Here is a 7287-nt window from a genome sequence, read left to right as displayed (position 1 = left end):
GTGGACGATGCATACTGGTTTTGTAGCCAGTGCAGCTCTCATGTTCGCATTCTGCCGTATCCTGTTACGTTCCGTGTGTTCTTTGCATTTACGAGTCACCGTGTTTCAAGCCACCATGTATGTCTGCATGTTTTGGCTTGTTGCATGTTTGTGAGGTGAAAAGTGAAAGAGACTCGAAGACTGGGAAAAGAGTTGCTCAGTCTCTATTCCAACCACCTCCCTCCAATTTATAGCTCTTGGAGGGAGATCTGTCTGACAAGAGGCCTGTAATTAAAATTGAGAAAAAAAGCCATGTCCAAATGCCCTACAGAGTTTTTTTTTTCTAGCTTTTTTTTCTTCTTTTTTTGAAGACTTAAGGGAAGAAAAAGCTTTTCCATCATCGTATTGAAATCTTTCTCTCCCGCTGTAACTCTTACAACTCGAAACTTTACCTCCAGGGACCATTGTCAGTGCATAATATATCACAATGAGCTGAAAAGTTGTTGGTGACATGTTGTTTACCAAAAGACAATTTTACTATTTGACTGCATTACCAACTGCAGCCTTAAACATTGCACATCCTTACATTGCAATTTTATGACCTACTGTGTTGGCCGCATACCATTACACATTATGGACCGACGCTGACCTTGTTGATTACTTTGAAAATATAGTCCAAGTGCCTTTTATGTTTAAATTTGACAGCTAGTCAATTAAATTCTGTATAAAAACCCAGAGGCTACAGCTACAGCTCGCAGGTCTTTGGGTTCAAGACTAAATCAATGATAAATTCCTTAGACGCCCATTTATATTTATCAGAATTTTTTTTTTTAGTTTATTTATTATCCGTGATTGATGTCAACAAGCATTTGTGCACACTTTCAAATTCCACATTTGCACTTTTAAAAATTAGATTCTGCATAAAGTATAAATACAGTATGTGTGTAGTAAAAGTTTATCAAAACTATTCAATGAAATATTAAATGGCTTTTTGACTTTAATAATAATAGATGGTTTTGCTAAAAACTGCTTTCAGATTTGGTCACATTTAATTGAACTTTTAGTTCAAATCTTGAATCTTAAAAAGCATTCATTGGGCTCTTTTCCAGCTGTTAGAGTAGCTTTGCATGATTCACAGCTCAAAGTAATCCTTATGTGCCTTGTGGTGGGCTGTCTTGGTGCAAGCCATAGTTGCTGTGGAAACCAAAGTAGCCATGTCCTCGGTGAACCTATATGATCACATGAAGGTCTGCATTATTTGCTGTGCCTGTGCTATGCTAATGTTATCTTATACAATCCTCTCTTATTCTTATCCCGCATGCTGTTTGCAAAAATTGTGCTCCGCTATTTATCGAAATGGTTCAATCAGTTGTATGTTTTCTTTCTTTTTCTTTTATTTTAAAAGTGCCTTGTATCGTATATTTGAAACAGTAGCTAGCTGGCACATGGTAATGGGTTAATTAGTGACCTTTTTTTATTAACACCCCTGCACCCCCGTTGGCGTTTTTTGTTGGGGTTTTTTTACACTGACTGACATTGCCACAAAGGAACAAAGGGCACTGAATATACTTTTCACAGAGTTCTTTCTACAGTCGGTAGGACTCCTTTGGAAGCATGAAGGGCTGCCCAGGAAACCGTTGGGAGCACAGTTTTGGGCAGAGGAGGGGACAAAGAAAACCAGTTGTAGAATTTATTTAGATTTAGATTTGTCATTACTTTAAGAAATAAGTAGAAGACACTGTTTCTTTCCAACATGGACTTGTTTTTCCATTTCTAACTCTTACCTGGGTGCAGGTATTCAAGTTAAGGTGGTTTCCTGCGAAGCACTGATGGATATGAAATGGTTAAAAGCTGCTTATGGAGTGAGCATTTATTTTGCCATGGTGGACCTGCAGAGCCAGTCGACTGAAGCAGGACTAGCCCAGCGCCTGAGCTGATCTGGCCAGCTGCCAGGAGCTCCCCATGCTGCAGACAATACCCACCTGTGTTAGGAAGGGGAGGGGGTTGGTGGGGAGAGTGTGTGAGTCAATGTACACACACACAGACACACACACACAGACGGCAAGGGTTTTTTTTCTCTTTCAAACAGAGTGGGGCTCCTCCTCCCTTTCTGTTCTGTAGCTCTCCAAATGTCTATCAACAGGCTCCAGCTCTGATTTTGGCTCATTGTGTTGGACGCTGATGTTTGAAAGCAAACTCGGAGATGAAAATCAAAAGTGGGTTTTGAGATGACGAGAACATACAAGTGGGCAGAGAAACTGTTGGTCGCTTTTGCTCAAAGGTTACCCCCTTCATCCTTGCCAGACACCCCCAATCGGATCCCTGCAACCCCTCCACAAACGTGCCTGAGGCTAGAAGGTTGAGGGGAAGGAGGGGAGGGCGGTGAGGGGTTCCCTAGGGGTCTTTACTCTCTGGTTACTGCAAAGAGGCTGCCACTGCCAGAGGGTTGCCATGGCAACGCTATTTGATTCCTACAACAATGCCAGAGCACCACTTCCCTCCCCATCCTCCTCCTCATCTCCTGAGCTACACTGAACACACACACACACTTGCACACAAGGCCTGTGTGATTGGACGATTATGTCGGGGATCATGACACAGTTGCCACTTTGGAGGCTGACAATGCCCACGCGGATTAAAAGCTGGTTCTTTTGAAAATAGATTGCAGCCTGCAAATTAATTTAAATCTCATAATTAGCATTGTTCCAAATCTGGAATATCACATTGGAAATAATCTGATAACATTAGCAACAAAACAACCCGGACAGATCTCAGCCTGACTGAATACTGGCTGTTCCAGAAAGAAGTTTGGTAATCAGAAGTGCACTGACAGTTTTTAAAAATGTATTCATTTATTTATTTTTTTGTCACTGAATGAAACTTAATGAGCCACAAGTAACTGAGACCAGACTGAGTCTGATCTCTCAGACGAGAGGGTGACTATGGTGAACAAGAATCTTTTTTGCAGTGTTACATTTGCAATGCATGTAAATGTGACATCTGACAGAAGCTGACCATAGCTGGTACGCTCCCAGTATTTTGTACTTGTCAGTTTTATTGCATAGCAATGGGGCAAATCCCCAGGCACGTTTTTAGCTAAATTAGAGCCATAAAATAAAGCTTACAATGTGTTTATGTGCAACCGGCTAAATAATAATGTCATAAATAATTAAATCTGCTCTGTAGTTGCGGTAGATAAATACTCCTGTCTCCTAGTAATATTAAATCTTGGTCGTTTCAGAATAAACAGAAGGGATATTTTTAGCAGCTCTGTTCTGATGCTGATTGGAGTGTAAAGCTAGATTCTTGTTTCTACACCAACCCCTTGAACAGTAAGAAAACATAGTAACGTATTAGCCTACATGGGATCTGAGAGAAACGGAGAGAGCAAGCTCTTTTGGGTCTATTACACCAGACTCTGACAGTGATTCAGCTGACAATATAAATGTTTATTGGTGTATAGTGCAGCTTGGAGAAAGATGTCAGGGCAAGAAGTCTGTACTTTGAGGAAGGCTGTTATGTGTCTCACAGTAAAGAACATTGAGGAAAAGCAGAGTCTGTTGCTTGATGGTCTTGGACAGCATGTTTATGTGGTTTGGAGCAATAACTCTTCACTGTAAGAGTGCATTGTGTGGTAGTTTATGTTGGTGTGTAGTTATAATTTACATCCTTTGCTGTTGGGGGGGGGGCATGCTGGGGCGCTGAGGGATTAATACTGCTGGACCTGAGACCTCTACAGTAGTATTCCTCATAGACATGCACACAACAGTTGTTTTTTTTCAGCATTTTCTTTTCTTCACAGGTATTTGGTTATGTTTCTAAATAGCTCCGTCTCTAAATGGCTGACAAAGCATTGTTTGCAATGTCTAAATCCCTACCAGGTGTTCAAATGTATTCACGTGACACGTGCTAACTACTTGAATCAATTCTTTTCGATGTTTGGCTCTCTTGTGAGCTGATGAAACATAATTGCAAGTGGTAATTTGGTCTTGGAAAATGGGATGAACCACTAATTTGAAAAGAAAAATGCCGCTGTGAAAATCAATAGGAAAATCCTTAGCATGCTAAAGAGAGAGCGCTGCTGCCATATGCCCATAACACGTCCTATGGTGTGCCCAGTGCTTAGCACCAGGGTGCCGGCAGGAAATGCCATATTGGCCTCCCAGGCCAGTGAGATCATTGGCTGAGCCCCCAGGGTGTGGACACATGGTCCCAGGCTGTCTCATTCTCTCGTCTCTGTCCTTCGTCCCCCTGCTGACATGACAAGCTGTATGCTCTAAGAACTCGTTTAAGCCTTTTCATCAAGGCTTTCACCTTTGATGGGCTTTTCGTGTTTGAGTACAAAGACAAATGCTGGAAAGGTGACGTTGAGATGATGTCATGCATGAATATAGGGACACCTGTGGGTAATTTAGATATTAAAAGTACACAAGAGCTAGAATAGAGGGTAATTTTCTTAATCACCGCTATTTGAAAGGACATCATGTTGCTTTTTACTGCGTGTTCAGATTGACGGCAAAAGACATTACCTATATCTTGGCTATAGCTAGATGGCCCTTGCTGGCCAAGCAGGGTCCCCTTAATATGATTAAGACGGATTATGGCGTTGTCTTCACATCAAAAGAGCCAAGACCAATTATCACCCCTGCCTTTCAGCATGACAGCCGCTCCTGCTCTCTTCCCGCAAATGCAGAAAGGAAAGGAGAAAACAGAACCCAGGCTCTTGTAACACTCCAGAAGCCTCACGCTAATGGATGGATTCATCATTCATTCAGGCCTTTCGTGTACAGTATTAGGCTGTGATGGTGCACAGTTGCCAGTGCTTTGGCTAGACCCTAAAATAGATTGAGCGTCAAAGCCTATTATCCCGCTCCCAGAGGCATGTACAAACAGGTTCATGTGACAGAAAATGTGTTCTAAGGCAGTCAAAGAGTGAGGAACTGAAAACAAGCTTTTCATGCCTTCAGGTGTTTGTGAATATTTGTAGGGTTTTTTTAGCGAGTTTTTAATTATTTGTGCATATTTTTGTAACAAGTTGTGCGTTCAGTGCAACAGGGACAGCCGCTTTGCTTCGTTTTGCTTTGGTGCCCATTACCATAATCCCCCGTCAGGACGGGTCTTCCATTACCCCTTTGTGCTGTCTGTGGTCATGACAGGAAATCAAATGGATATGGATAAAAGTAGTCCCCGTGCCTCAACCCTTCCCAGCTTATAACACTTGCACACAACACACACGCTGCTCTGCTAAATTACTCTCATAGTTTCACTTTTCTCTAAAGTGCCAGAGTCTACAAGCTTGAACAAAGGTGCCCCCTGCATCCGTACCACCCATCAAAAGTGGAGCTGGAGTCGGCCCAGAGTGCTGTCAGGAGTTAAATAAAGTCATTAAAATCCTCTTTTTTTTCCCCCTAGTGGCCCAGTGTTCACTTCTTTATGAACATGGAGCTCTTGGCTTCACACAGAAGGTGACACATAGCTATAACCTTGTTTTTCTTTGTAAAAATTGTGTGCCTTTGCCTTCACTGGAACACTGATATTTCTAAGCTTTTCATTTCTCCACAGTAATTTTGTGAAGTCAGTTACTCTTTTTGCTTTCATATGCGCGTCACCTTTTATGGGAATTCAGCAAGAAAAGAATAACAAGTGAAGCTAAAGGTAAAGGTTCTTCTGAGTGTCGCCACCAGAACCTACATGTTAACAAAGCTCTTTGACAGTTTTTATTTAATTTTTTTTTTCAATTTTGGTCCGAGTAACCAGCAGCACAAAGCAGAGCCTGTTACATGTGCAGGAAAATAATTAGGCTCTATGTTGTGAGCTAATACCAAGGGGCAGACCAGCTCCTCGTATCGCTTGACCACAGCCACTCTCGGCATGTGCACTTCCAGCTTTCCCGCTGTGCTCGTTTTTAATCACAGAACCTGTGCCTTAAATTTTACATCCTCCGCGTGTGTCTACATTACAGGACACGCATGTATATTAAATGCCCTGGGTACACAAGTAAATCCACAGCCACCGTGTCAGCACAGCTGGCATCACTGTGGGCGATTAGCAGGTGAACACTCAATCACAATCCCCACAAGCATGTAAACAAGGTCTGAAGTGGCCCCAGCGCACTACATCCTACCGCCCTACCTATTTTTTTTCTTTCTTCCTTGCTAACCTGCAGCCTGTAAGGCCAGCATTAATAATTTAAGCAAACACCCAGGCATGATAGAGCAGACAAGGGAACGTGTCGAGAAGCACTCTGGTCGAGGGAAGCTATTAAATATGAAAACTATTTGTGCTGGCTAATAGTGTCTTTGTTTTCTTAGAGTCTCGTGCGTCGTCCCAGCTGACGATCGAGGTAAATTGTTTGATGAGGAATGGTTACGGTGGACGTGACTGCGTTCGGCCCGTTTGTTACTATTAGCCAATCTGCATGGTTGAAACAACTCTTTCCCAGCAGATGTGTTGTCCTAACCTCAGTCATCCTGCCTTCCATATACTCGTGCACACATACGCAGAGCTGATCGGCTACAGCAACTACTTGTATATTTATAAATTCATGGGGTGCTGCTATGCGCTTCTTGAAAAAACACACGCTTTCACACACCCACACACACTCTTATAGGGGCCCTAGTCTTGTGTTGAGGATTAGATGGGTTCAGGGCCAGAGATTGCCCCCTCTGGTTGCAGCTCCTGCTTCAGTGTGGTGTTTGGGTGGGTTTGCTGGGGGTGGTGTGCATGAAGCCCTCGGGGGGAAAGACTGCACTGCACACAAATCATTACTGCTCATCAGTTACTGCCACTCAGCCACTTATTTACTCAGCAGCTTTGCTTAACTGAGACATGGATATGCAGCCAGACCCCAGCGCTCGCCGGAGCGTAGTGTCTCGTTATGCGCCGGGATCTTAAGGATGAAATCATTGAGAAACGCTGTTGTTTGGGTAGCAATGCAGCACGATGCAGTTTGTGAGCACAGAGTGGGTCAATACCTTTAAAGCTCGATGCACTCAATTCATCATAACTTTAAAGTCTGTTCTCAATAAGAATTTCACAATTGATGTTGTGTGCAGGTCGCGTTTGACAGAAGGCTGTCAACTGAGCCTCAACATGAGGAAAAGTGTTGCTTCAGCGATATACAGGACACTATCTAGACAGTGAATTATTTATGGCTGCAATACCACGTAAGCTATATGTAGCATATTAAATACATAATCCTCTCATCTTTTATTGATGGTCCTTTGATACCAGCCTCCCTGGTAAGATTGATAAGAAAGCTTAAGGTGCAGGCAGTTTTGACCGCCACATTTGAGCCAATAGTGACGA

General features: G+C 42.8%; 1 protein-coding gene across 1 annotated transcript in view; it reads left to right on the top strand.

Annotated features, from left to right (window-relative positions):
- The window catches only part of neo1a (neogenin 1a), a 156066-nt gene that overhangs the window by 35257 nt on the left and 113522 nt on the right, over nucleotides 1-7287 (top strand). The window lies entirely within an intron of this gene.

The sequence above is a fragment of the Neolamprologus multifasciatus genome, chromosome 1 (assembly GCF_963576455.1).
Source record: "Neolamprologus multifasciatus chromosome 1, fNeoMul1.2, whole genome shotgun sequence".
NCBI lineage: Eukaryota > Metazoa > Chordata > Actinopteri > Cichliformes > Cichlidae > Neolamprologus > Neolamprologus multifasciatus.
Note: the sequence above shows the minus strand (reverse complement) of the source record. Positions and strands in the feature narration are given on the sequence as shown.